This window comes from Heloderma suspectum, chromosome 1, assembly GCF_057233095.1.
Source record: "Heloderma suspectum isolate Gila_16-S chromosome 1, 16-S_ref, whole genome shotgun sequence".
NCBI lineage: Eukaryota > Metazoa > Chordata > Lepidosauria > Squamata > Helodermatidae > Heloderma > Heloderma suspectum.
This window is the reverse complement of record NC_139458.1, coordinates 320,224,949-320,239,230: the sequence shown is the minus strand read 5'-3', so window position 1 is coordinate 320,239,230 and position 14,282 is coordinate 320,224,949. Positions and strand designations below refer to the sequence as shown.

General features: G+C 39.4%; 1 protein-coding gene across 3 annotated transcripts in view; it reads right to left on the bottom strand.

Annotated features, from left to right (window-relative positions):
* Nucleotides 1-14,282, bottom strand: part of SOBP (sine oculis binding protein homolog) — a 226,740-nt gene that overhangs the window by 1,606 nt on the left and 210,852 nt on the right. The window contains exon 7 of one of the 3 annotated variants that reach the window (XM_084831325.1): nucleotides 4,235-4,319. The exons of the other annotated variants lie outside the window; for them this stretch is intronic. The gene's annotated coding sequence lies outside the window, so the exon portion shown is untranslated. The remainder of the gene's footprint in view (nucleotides 1-4,234; nucleotides 4,320-14,282) is intronic. 3 annotated transcript variants of the gene reach the window in all.

The window sequence follows — 14,282 nt, the reverse complement described above, 5'->3', positions numbered from 1 at the left end:
GTTTTGGGGAGGCTGCCATATAATAACAAACTTATAGATAGGAAACAGATGATAATTCTAAACTAGTTATTGGTGGCCTGATAGAGGCAAGACTTCCTGTGCTGTACACACTCATTTCTTACATCCTGCTGTTATCTGTGGCCAAGCAGGTCTTTCAGATCTGTTGAGCACTGAAATGTTCTGTGAAACTGTTCAACCAGATACAATAGTAGGATGAATGTGCTCACCATGAATTGGCAGTGATGCCTATATCACACTATTTTCAGCTTGCTGGGAAAAACCCAAACAATTATCTGTTTCTAGACTTAGGGTGCTTCCAGATGGAGGGCTTCTAATACTACCAATCAAAAGGCATTGGGCAGCTATCCTGCTTTTTCTTCCTTAATGGCTTTGTTGTGGTAAGAAAAAAAGATGGAAGAAGTGATGGAAAAACATGGGAAAGTTACAACTGGAACACAGTGTTGTCTGGTGCCCCTCCCCCTTAAAATTCTGTGAATGAGGCAGGATGATTATTGCACAATAAAAGCCTTCTCTGGAAGCCCCATTAGATACCAATTCCACCATTGTGCTACCTGCTGTTTAACCCCCAATTCAGACTATCACTGGTCCCCTATGCAATCTAATGGAGTAATGTCACAAATCATATAACCAGAAGAACCAACAGTGGGGAAACTAAAGAAAGAGTAATACAATATATAATACTACTTAATGAGGAATATCTTACATGGACCAGTTACACTATAGCCAAATGGCTGTATCCCACCCTGCTAATTGCATGCTTTAGTGCTAAAGTGGAACTGAAGGAAGAGGTACTAGCAACAACAACAAAAATCCTTCAGGGCCCCACTAGTTTGCTTTTGGACCTATCAAAGATCAACATATGGATAAGAACAACCTCATGAGGTTTGGGGGTTTCAGGTGCACTCAGGCCGCACATCTGGAACCTGAAATATCCTGCACACAGAATTACCTTTAGTGGGTAGTCCTTTTAAGTGTTGCTCTAGCTGTGTGGGAGCTACTTGGCACTGGCTAGATTCACTGCCTTGTGCCAGGAAAAGGTTTTCAAAGGGGTGCTCAGTGCAAGCATCAGTAATGGCTCTGGCAACTTAACAAAGATATTGGGAACTGATGCCTATCCTGCTAATTCTTCTGCCACTTTCTAATATTCCAATTGGTTTTCAATTCATCCTATTTATAAATCCATCTTGTGTTTTGGTTTGCTAACTTTTGTTCTGTTTTGTGGAAAGGTACACTGAGACTTATCTGTGGTATTTCATTCTGTCCTCAAAACGTGGATAGCCCATCTAGTCCAGAATATTCTGGATGTGATAGTGGCTGGTGTCAGGCGATTCATGGGAAGGTGCAAGAAATCTCATGCTTGCAGTTTGGCATTTTAAATAAGTTGGTTTCATTCCCATATGTTATTCAGATGGATGAGAGAGTATGTGATCAGATGCAAGGTGACTAAGAACACCTGGTGCTCAAAAGAAGCCCAGTACAGACTTGCACCATGGAGCTTAATTGCCTTTACATGTGTGTGCATGTGTTTGGGGGAAGGCTTCTCTGTCCATAAAACTATATGTAATGGTTCCACCTTGATAGTGCACTAACAAGCAAACAGTTGCATTCATCCTTTTTCCAGTTACACCCTACTCCAGTGAATATTATGGTCTTACTATTGAGGGTTGGTAAGGATTGCTTATGAGGCTTTTGGGAAAATGTTGATATGGGCTTGCAGTTCACTGTTCTCTTTAATGTACTGCATTGCAGTAGTTAATCCAACTGAGCAATGAATATGAATATTGTTGGTGATGAAGCACCAGAATACACCCAACTCCTTTGGGACAGGAATGGGCTCGGAGCAAAGTGAAGCCCGTCATTTTCTTAGGGAGGCTTTGCTGAGATCATCAACCACAAGTGTGTAGTGAGGCAGGCATGGGAGCGTGTTCAGCCCTGCAAACACTTTGGGTTTGCTTGTTATTTGCATGAGTTCTCATCTTCATAAAAAATGCTGAAACTTGTTCAAGGTTTTCCATTGAAGCCTTCCCTCTTGAACAGCTGGTGATTTATCTCTCTTTCCCCACAAAATGAAATAAAGAACACCGCATCACCGGAGCTGGGAGAAATATTCCATGCACAAAGTCAGGCCAACAACTTATTATTTTGGGAGGAACAACAAGCTGGGAGCCATGGATAAAGTCAGTGTGTGGTTTCAATAAATAAGAATTCAAGAGAGTTCTTATTATCCTAAGTGCTATAAGCATGCATTGTCCTCAGTTCTGTATATCTAGTCCCTTTGTTAATGTGTGTAGGGCTGGGCATATAGCTGCCGCCGCCGCCGCCACCCACCACCACCGCCGCCCTCCTCCTCCTCTTCTTCTCTTCCTCCTCCTCTATTCCCTGGCTTATATACCCCACAGGTGGACTTTCCTCCCTTTCCTTCATTTTATCACATTGTGGCTCAGGAAAGGTAAACATGGCAGCTGTATGAGCACTGTGGTATTGATTTTTCATAATTAAACATTGGAAGCACACTGCGGATATTGAAACACCTGTTAACTTCTCATTCAGATGAGGGTTTTCTCAGATAAATGGGAGTAGTTGTGTAGCCATTCTGGGTAGTCTTGCAGCCTGATATCCAAAGGGTAGTTTGAGCAAGGGCAAATGCAGCCAAATATCTTAATTCATTTTTAAGTAATAAGGAGTTTTAAAGGCCAGTGGACACAACACTGTTTTGCGCCCCAACTGGCTGATAAGGTTCTTAGGTAGGGGAGTTGTATGTGTGTGCATATTGCAAATAAGTCCCATTCTCCCAGGAAACAACAATAAACATAGCAACCCATCTGTCATGATTTGACTATACATCTATGGTGCCTGTCCTATACCTCTATTGTTCCTATATTTTAGGGTGAAGGCAACTGGAGGCTCTAATCCTCCTGTGTAATGATGACTGATGTATGAAACATGCTTTAAATTAGGGCAAAGAATGAATACACTACCAAGATCGTATTGAGTACATTTTCAGAGACAATAATTCGTCAGGCAATTCTGAGCAGATATTATGAACTGTGACAGCTTAGAAGTAGGGCCAAGGGAAAGACAGGCAGTGATCTTTAGAGAAAACTTATCTTACTGACAATGTACAGTAACAAATCCATCTAACTTGTTTCTTTCTGATATACGATACAGATCAGAGATAGATAGTAGGGAGAATCTGTTGGGTTGCTCTGCTGCACTGCAGATTCCCTTGACAGAAAAGCCGTGTTAGCCATGAACATGGCACTGAAGATACTCAGATGTTGTGCATGGCAGCTTTAACATGCATGCAGAATAACATGGAATCCGTATTTGAACTGAAGACGCCAAAGAGGCTGAACAACTAAGGGTTGAGTCCTATTCTTCTCCTGCTCTAAATTGAACTAACAATGGATACAGCCCTAGGTATGAAACTGCAATGACTTCACTATGCACTTCCTCTGCATATTTCAAAATTTCTGTGGAAAAGGAGTCTAGTCTTTGGGTAAAAGGCTTTAAAATGGCAGCCCTAGTGCTTCATACAAAATGTACAGTGATCTAAGGAATCATGGCATGCAAGAGATCATAATGACAGCAAGTATTACACTTAACCACATAGGCTCCCCAGAAATAGCTTTAAATTGCTCTAAATATAGGGTGAACAGACTAATAGGTTGTTGAGATGCAGAACTTTGCAAAGGAATCCAAACCTGATCGTTTGCTTTATTCTACACTACCCAAGTTCTTCAATATGTGCATTTCCAAAGGGAATGATTATGTTACACAGTCTGAGTTTTCAAAACAATGAGTGGAAGTTGAAGTTTAATTGGGGGTGGGGACTGAGCATAGGGGAGGATTTTTATTTTGTTTTACAAATTCAGTTTGATCTCTTTGTCTCTAGATAATTTGTTATTGTAGGTTGGCTTAAATTTAAGAAACATTTAGAAACACTTGAAAAACTAAGCCAGCTGCAGAGTGGATATTATTACAAATTGAGACACATGTTAAACAGGAATATCATTCTTTCAAATACCAAGAAGAGATCTGGGGAAATAAACCCATGGAAACAAGACAGAGAAAGGGGACCTAATCCTGCAGTATACTGATGTGCTGGGACTTTACCAGACTGATTCTCACTTACTTAAATAAACATAAATTTCTTAAAGCTAGGGTATCAAATTCAGATGTTTTGCCAGGCTTGTAAAGTTTTCATATTTACCTTTTTTCATTCTTTTTCTGGTGCAACAAATACACTTCCAGCCACAAACACCTTTCACATAGAGGTAACAGTTCACACATGGTACCTGATGGACAATGCACAGCAGAATTGAACAGTAAGGCTCAAATCTGGTACAAAAATTTGTTTAAGGCTCTGCTGAGATGGTGGCCTAAGGACAAACCATGAGATTAAAAAAAACCTGTCTGGCTAATGTACTTAAAGTACAGATAATCTAATCTATTCCCAACTTTACATTTTGAAGGATACTGATGCTATTTCACTTTTGCTTTTCTCTCATACACATGTGGAAATTAAAATTTTGTACTGTTTAATTATGCCCATGTCTTTCAAAACAGTCAGAAGCTATCTAAGAACTCTGCATGTTTTAGACCAAGTTGAGGATGCTTTGGAAGGAGAGGGTTGGGTCCACCATACTGAGAATCCATAACTGGTGCTAGTCCAGGAAATATTTACCAGGTATTTATTTAGTATGAACACAGCCCATGAAGAGATTAATTCTAGGTTTGAAAGGGGAGAAATGAAGCTGTACTTATCAGATTAGATCTGGACAACTGCCATGGGATGCATAAACGGCCAATAATTTAAAAAAAATGGGTTGGGCAAACACATGGAAATTAAGGTGATCTAGCATGGAGCATTGGAAACTCACATCCCGATATCTTCCCTATCACAAAACTCAGCCAGATGGCAATAAGCAATCTGCTATCTCTTCAACTAACTGACCTCATAGGATTAAAATCACAGAGCAAGTAAGACAACTTTTAATGGATTGACTAAGGATGGAACTAGATATTATGAGAAAAACAGCGTGTTCCTAACTCCATATGCCCTTCATGATTCTAATGAGGGGGCTGGAGCATTTGCAGAAGAGAATCAGTAGACAGAAGAGGATACTTCATCCTTCTTCTCCCCACTAATTCTCCCTGGAAAGTGCCACCCCCGTTCAATTTTAATCCCCCACCCCAGCCAGATCCAAAATCAAGTGTAAGCAAATAATTTTGGAGCATTTTCAGGGGAGAATTGGAAAGAAAATGACCAGTTATGCAACCCTACCACCCTATCCACTGATTATCCCCTGTAAGTGCCTCCCCACTTACCTTGACCAAGCATGGAGTTGAGACTATGAAATGGCTAAGGTCTCATTTGGCACTAATCCTATCTTATTAGTGAGATAGTTTGCATATTCTTTCCTTATTAATTTTTAATTATGTGTCTGTATAGTTCTATGTACTTCATTAAACTATATTATTTTACTGAAAGTACTTTTTCTGTTTTGGCTGGGTGCATGTTATCTATGACACATTACCTAAGATCACACATCCAAGGTCGCATATGAAATTTCAAACTAAGTTTGAAAACATCTTCCAGTTCCAGAGAATGCATATAGACCATTATACCCAGACTACATTACTTCCTTGTGTTACCTCCTGATTGCAGCTCTGCTCCCTTATGGATATTGCAGAATCGGAATCTACTGGCACTTCTTGCAAAGTCTAAGAAGCAAAGTAGATGTTATACCCAAATATATGTAAGTAAAACATGAGAGTTATTTTTAAAATGAAAAGCAGCCTCAGAAAGCAGTAATTTTGAGTAGAAGAGCAGTGAGGGGAAAGGAATTCTTAACCGTTTCACCAGTAACAAAAGTTGCTCAAATTCACCCTCTGTCCATGGAGCACAGCCAACTCTCCCTGCCTGTTCTCTCCAAGCAGGGATGCAGATACATATTTATCCCTATATATGTTGTATCTGGAATCCTACAAGAGTCAAAACAGTGATCTTTACTGCAAAAATGGCCAAGGGGTTAAGCACCCTTTCCCTGCCATTGCTCTGCTCAAAATAGCAGTCCCCAGAGGCTGCTTTTCATTTTAAAAGAACTGTTGAGGCTTTGTCACATACAGGTTGCCTCTTAGTCTAGATAAGCCTGGCCTGTTTAAGTGTTTGGTAACCAAGGTCATGGGTCTGAAGGGAAGATAATTTCCAAGTATCAGCATCCTCATTTGTGACAGCTGCTAACTGAAATGGTTAGAATGAGTATCCTTCTGGCAAAGGGGTCCTAAAATGTTAACATTGATAACATGTTAAAATGTTATCAATGTTGCTCACGTGCAAGCAGAACCTACCACTACCACAACAGGGAGCTGATGGTTCTTAAAGCAACTGGAAATGAGCAGAAATGTTCATCTCCAGAATGGGTCAGGACAGACGAGCTCTCAGGAAAGAGCTCCACTGACCTATCCTGATCTGGAAGCAAGTGTTTCCGCTTGTTTCCAGGGTTACTTTAGGAAGTGCTAACTCCCTGTTGTATTAGCAGAAGGTCCCGCAGGCCCTAGAATGCTGCCCTAGATTTCCAGCAGAAGGGTTGTGAATGACTCAACATTCAGAATGCTGCTTAATGCCTTGGAACTGAAACTTGAAAGCTGCTCACAAGGTAGGTCTTGTCTTCGGACATTCATCTTTTGTGTGCCTTGTCAATTGATAATGAGTACCCAGCAGCCAGCAATGCTGTCTATACTAGAAGAAACTTTCTTTGTTTCTGTTTCAAGTTACTTGAGATCAAAGCTGAAAAAACTTGATCAACTGGATGCGAAGCTATATAGGGTCTCTGCTTCTGTGTACATGAGGTGGGAGGAGGGAAGAAACAGGCCTCTATTAACCCTGTGGGGATCCAATCCATGCACAGGTGCCACACCCTTATGCAGGGAAGGTTCATGTCTTTATATCATTTGTTTAATTCTGCTTTTAAAATGGTAAATAGCATTGGTGGGGGTTTACCTTGCAGGATTTTTTTAAAAAATGTTGCATATTGCAGTTGGCTATTCTCTATTCTATGAACTTGAGCACACTCTGGGAGAGAGTGGAGGACAGGAAGGCCTGGCGTGCTATGGTCCATGGGGTCATGAAGAGTCGGACACGACTTAACGATTGAACAACAACAATTCTCTATTCTGTTTATGAAGCAATGTATATTGATATTTTATTAGATAAATATTATGGCTATTCTATAAACAGAGCTGGAAAGGTTTTGTGTGAAAAGAAATAATCCCAGGATGAAGGCCTGTGTTAATGGTCCATATGACGATGCCTGTGGGATTATTCCTGTCATCATTGGGTGCATGCATGGTAGTCCCAGGGAAATGACTGAAAGTTCTGCAAATGCCAGCTCCCAGACTGTTTCCAGTTTATTGTGTACATCCTTCAACTACATTCAATTTAAGTTTTTTTGCACCTATTGGCCAAGGTTCAACAACTGATGTTTGTGATGGCATGCCAAAAAGCTGGTATGAGGTAGGGGATGCACAAGACAGGCTGGCCACAAGTTGCTAGTCAGCATGTACAAGATTCTAGTCCCGTGTTTAATCATGTGTGGCATTTAATTTTCTATTGGGGGATTAGAGAGGGGGAAGAAATCATAGTGAAGTTATTCTTGTTCACCTTAGCAGCTCCTTTCCTGGTAATGCAGAGTTAAAACACAGTGGTGATGCACAAGGCAACTTAGTTAATTTTAGAAAGCTTTTCTTGCTCACATATAAAAACAGTTATGCCCAGCAAAATATTCCTTCTACTAATGAGATATTCTTATCTCTCACTGTGAAGCTGGCACATGCAGAATCTTCATGGATAGCCAGAATTATGTCAAGCTACATCAGCTCAGCAGCTTATACTCTGATGGCCAAATGTCTAACTCCAAGGGGGAGTAGGCTGTTAATCAGTATTTCCAATAACCAGGTGTCAAGTGAATGGTGCACTAAGAAACCACTTCCTTTGGCTTCCACTTTGGCTACAATTAGGATTCAATCCACATCTTTATCACAATGGACATTCCTGCGCATTTTCCCTATTAATACAGTAGGATATGAAATGGATAAAATTATATATTTTAAAAATCCACTGGAGACATCCCCTGTGCAATCCCCATTCATTTACATTGGCCTTGCTTTTAAAGATCACCCCAAAAGCACTTTTAGGGCACTTATCCCAAGCTGTTTAAGGAGACTCTAAGTCCTGTGCAATACCTAAGCTTACAACAGAGCACGCCCACACACCTATAGTTTTAAAATCTATGGAAATCCAACTCATAATCAAGAAAAGCTGCTGCACAAGGGGTGTATTATTGTAAAAGGTGCCATGGATGCTATTCTACATTCATGACCCTGGCAACTACAGAACCTGTACGGCTGACTGTACTGGTGAACCATTAGCATGTTCCTGCAACCTAGTACAATGCTGTGAAACTTCAGCTATGGGAAAACCCATATAACAATATAATGAATCAGATAAATTACTTTTGCACCCCAAATACTGAATTGTGGCTAGGCACTCCTTTCCAAGAACTCTGGTGCATATACAAAGCTCCCCTGCTTGCAGGAGTTGGTCCACACCCATATTCCTTGTGTGTGGCCAGCTCAGGAGTGTAGCAAGGCAGGCATTTGGTAGGGCTTGCAAAAGATCCGCTCATTATGGATGTGACACTCGAGTGGGCTGGAGGCAACATGAAGGAATCCTTGGTTTGTGTGCCCTGCCTCTTGCCCAGAAAGGTGGCCCACTAGGAGAGCTTTGCTGAAGACCCCCAAAATCTTGGATTCAGCACTACATTTGTATAATGACAAAGGAAATTGTAGTGAATGGGGACAGACACACAAACACACATATTGTGTGTTCAGTAGCATACAGAGATAGCTGAATTAGTGATGATGGACCTTTGTGCTCTTTTTTATTGGCACTTGGGTCCTACAACCACCACCAGTATCCTGAGGTTGGATTATACTTGTTTTTAATCTCCAACTGCAAAATGTTAATACAGGGCGCAATTCGTACACAACAGGGCTTGAAGTTGCAGTCTGAAAAATCACACTCGCTTTTCTTGGAAATATTATAAGAAATTAGTAACTTGGCTTTTTATTCCTAGAACTGCCCAGGCTGACACAGGCTTTAAACTCCACATGGATTTCAATGGGGATGGACAATCTACACCAGCTTATCTTCTTTAGCCAAGCTGCAGGTCTGGAAAAAAAATTCTAGCAAATGCATGATATTGGAAAATCAAGTTCTACGTGCCACAAAAAAATCCTGCCTAAAATTGAAAACTTGGCTGCATGGAATGGTAGGTAATAAAAATGAATGCTAGAAAGTCAAACATTTTCTTTCTGGGAACTACCCAGAAATTCATATCTATCAACCCCAAATTTTCTGTATCCTTTTTTTCTGTAAGCCGTGATCAAACATTAAATACCTAGTTGATGTCACACAATCCCACTCAAGAAATAGCACAACCAATTCTTGGTTTAGATAATGAAATATCTACACCAAATTCCAAAAAGAACTTTAAGGGTAAAAAATCAGTAACACCATGTTGTAAAAAATATAGGATAATAGATGTTCATTGTGATCCATTCATTATTACTTTTTATATAAATATATTTTGCAGACTTGTGTGTTAGGAAGAAATACTTAATGAATCATTTTGTATCATCTGTAATTTTCTAATGGGAATTTCCCCAGTTGCATTGCAAATTATTCTCTGCAGGGTTTTATAACAAAGAATTACCTGAAGACATAAAGTTAAACATGTTATCAAACAAAACCCTTAAAACATCCTAGGGATCTAAGAAGTATTTACTTTACCTAAACATGCACACATCATAATAAATAGGTAATAGGAACATGATCTGACAAGACACAGATACTGTATGATGAGGAATGTCATGGTTTGTTAATGCAATATAATGATGGATTATCCTGATATGAAATAACAGGGAATCAAAACACCCACTTATTTTACATGCTGTAGCCCCTAATTTTATGGAAACTATAGATGTGCATATTTGAACCCCAAGACTGACTTTAATAATCTTTCAATATGTAAGTTAACATTTAGTTTAAAAATAAAATCTAGATACTACATTCCTGACAAGCAGGCTACACCAGAAATTTATATATGGACAGTACCTGATGTTGGTAAAGCAAAAACAAGCATCTTTCCCCCAGATGTATGACTAGTGTATGGAAATTTGGAAAATGGTTAAGTATCAGGATTGGATAATGGGGAATGTAACTTACATTACTGATATTTGTGTTTAGAAATTTGAAATAACTCTAATCAAAGTACATATATTACAGACCTCCCCCCACCCTCTGGCTCATAAGTCATCCTGCACTTGCTGCCCAGCCCCAATTCAACTGTAATTGTATGGTATATGCGTCTAGATACACGTGCCTTTCAACTGACATTGTACACGTATATGTAGGAACGTTAGAATTATACTCATGGTGGCAGCAATGTAACAGGAAGACACCATATAGGCCTTCAGCATTTAAACATGAGCAGAGGGGCTCTGGATCAGTTTTGAGAGCAGTTTTAGATCAGAGTGGATATATCAAGCACCATGGACCTCCCATGGCCCAAATCCTGGACACTCATATGTTTTCATTTTCTAAAGTCATGCTTCGTTATTCCTCCTATATATGTGATGCTGAGTATTTACAACCTATTAGAACCACAGAATATTTAGATATTTTAGGTGATTCCCAGCCTAGTTGAGTAAAAATAGTGGTTCAGTATGTGTTTGTTATGCATCTAAACACATACTGAACCACAATAATTATTCAAACAGGCAAAATATAGCTAAAGTTTTATTGATATAAAACAAGGCTTTAGAACAGTGATTCTTTGGCTGTACTGTGGATGATTGGTTGGTTGGCTTGGATTGTTTTTTATTACCCTAAATTTACTTATGCTATGGTTGGCAGATGGGAGGCTGCTTGAAATGCTCCTGAATTAAATCTATCTCCTTCTGTAGTTCTATACAATGGTACTTTGCATTTTAGCCCAAAGAATCAGTGCCCAGGAAAAATGGGAAGAACCGTAGTGGGTAGGCACTGCTGGCTGGTGCACACTTTGTATCACTGAAGGTCAGTTCAAACATTACAGCCTTTATGCTACCACAGATGTCTGCCTTGACTATCTAGAATGTCAAGCATTGTCAGCAACATGGAGAATGCCAATATTAAGTATAAGTGAATCTGGCTGCAAGAATTGGCCTTCATTTCCTTCTGTTCTTTTTATGGCTATAAAACACTTCAGTGGGTGCTGAACCAGAGGATGGAGGATATTCATTAAATATTTTTGAATATATGCTTGCAGCAATGAGCTACACTGCCCAGTTTATACTATAACCATCCTTAAAATGTTGTCTCAAGAGTTACCCCAGGGCAGTCATTTCCTGTTGTAGAATAATAAGATGTTGCAAGAACCTGAGATCACTTCCTGTTGTCTTTAATTTCTACATTTTTAATATAAAATTCTATGTGGTACTTTTGTGTGCAATAGTAGCATTGCTAGGGAGGGCATAAAATATGATTTACTGAAGGTGAAGGGTTAGTCTATAAATTGCATTGAATTTTGGCATCTCATCAAACCTCATTCAGCAAATAATCAATATTTGATTTCGGAACAGGGTGTTTTTTTTTAAGGTGGCAAAGTTAGGTTTTCTCTGCTTATGAATCTCAAGAAAATGCATCTACATCTGCTCACAAGTTGAAAGGAAAAATAATAGAGCAGTAATATTTTGAAGGTTTTTTTAATGAGATTATTTAGGTTGCAACTCTATACATACTAACCTGAGAGTAATTCCCACTGAATTCAGTGGAGCTTACTTCTGAATAGACATGTATAAAATTACATTGCAAGTTAGAAAACATAGGATATGTAGTAAAGATTATTAGTTTATTCTAGTTCATTTCAATATTTGCCTTGAGTGTCACTTTTGGTGGAAAGATGGCATAAAAATTTAATAATAAATAAATAAATGGGTAATTTCAGTTTACTAGCAAACTCAGATATTCAATCACTTAAACCAATAACCAAAATTCATATTTGCATCACTTGCAAAAGCTGCAAGCTTATTTTTCCATTTATTTAGTTCACATGTTCATGTGATAATGTAAGGGTGGTTAAATCACGCTGGCATCCATGGAATTTAGAAGGGCTTACTGTGAACAGGACTTCCAGAGAGGTAGCCTTGATAGTCTGTACTAGAAAAAACAACAAAGAGGATTGTGGAACCTTAAACACTACTAACCAATTTATTTTAGCAGAAGCTTTCATGGACTAGAATTCATGTTATTGTGCATCTGATGAAGTGGATTTTAGTCTGCAAAAGCTTATGTTGTAACAAATCTGCTAGTCTGTTATTTCTTTATTATTGATTTATTATTAACATTTATATACTGCCTTATCTGCCAAAAAGCCATCAAGCTGGTGACACAAGGCTCTTTGCTGCTTTTGTGGCAGAACTGCAGCCACCATTTTAACCGCATCACACAGAAGTTAGCAAACCTGCAGATGACGCTGTCCTCCTATCATACACCCAGGTGGGGATGCGAAGACTCTTAAGAGCTCTAAGCTCATATTATATGAGAGAAGATCTTCAGGTCAATTATGAAAAAACTAAAATTTTAGTCTTTGGCAATAGGAGGAAAAAATACCAATGGCAGCTGGATAATCACCTGCTCGATCAGGTTAACAAATATAAATACTTAGGAGTGACATTTCAAAGTTCAGGATCTTAGTTCATAACTAGTAATGCTATATTTCACTTTGCTGCAGGACCAGGTGGTAAGATGGTGGCCCCTTTAATAGAGCTATATAAGGGTAAATTACTTCCCCAAATATTCTATGGGGCACCTGCCTGGACCCCTGCTAATACAGCTTCATTGGAGCCAGTGCAGCATAAATTTCTTTCTAGAGTACTCGGGGTTCTTAGGTCTACATCTAGGACCATTGTACGACTAGAAACAGCTTGTCACTCAGTGGGAATGCTTGTCCCAAAAGCTGCCATCTTCTTCTGGTTAAAGATAATGTTTCAACTGCCCCCGCCCCCGGTCCTATTAGCATATGAAGCAATGGGAAGGGGATCGTGGGCAAACAAGATAATTACACCTATCTCTGAGTTGGGCTTTTCACCATCATATTTGCTCACAAGGGGATATGACAGAGCTAGAGATGAGATCTCAAAGAGGTTACAAGATGCGGATATCCAAACAACAATGGCTGGTGCTGCTGAAAGCCGCTCAAATAAAATCTATAAAAGTATCATGACCTCTCCGGGGAAGATTCCCCTGTATTTAATATCTATCACCTCACATGAATTGAGATGGCTCATGACTAGGTGCAGACTGAACTCACTCCAATTGATGGAGGTGAAGGTATGTTATAAGACCCATCATGGTATGAGTGCAGATTGCCCAGCTGGCTGCACCAAGATAGAGGACATGATACACTTTCTAACAGAATGCCCACTGTACACTGATTTGAGGAAGCAATACCTCGAGCCTCTATTAGCTGTGCCTGAGGATACCTCTGGTGTAAGTATAACCCGATTATTATTAGCTGGAACAGATCATTATATATCATATAGGACTGCTAAGTTTGTCAGCCGAGCCCTGGAGAGGCGAAAGATATTAACTGTTATAAAAGAACAAAATCTGTAAGTATGGTAACAACATGCCGGCAAATATAGTTTTAGGAGTTCAAAAATTGTTTTTAATCTGTTTTTTATTAGCTATTTCTTAACAACTAGCATTTTGGTTTTCCCTCTGGATGTTATGAAAAGTTGTGCCTGTTTCTTCATGCAGATGGCCTGGTTGACTAAAAGCAATAAACTATGTATGTATGAATGTATGTTAGCAAACCAACAAGTTTTAGGATCTTACCATACAACTACTAACACATGCTGATGCAGTTTATCCCCTTGTTTAGATTTTTGTTAAAAATTGTTTTCTTCTTGTGGTGAAACTTTTGCTCCTGATTGGTGAAGCTGTTAGAATGACTCAGAACGTTTGGTTGCATGGGGAATTAACCAGTTTGCAGTTCAGTTTCTGTGTGGGAGAGGGCAGATAAAAGTTTGGCTGGAAATAAGACTAAGGATGACTGGGAAGAGGTAAAAAAAAAAAGTAAGGATCTTGATGGAAGGGTAGGTGAAAAAAGAAAAAGGGCAGAGGAGAAAGAAAATTGAGGCTTTGGCTAACT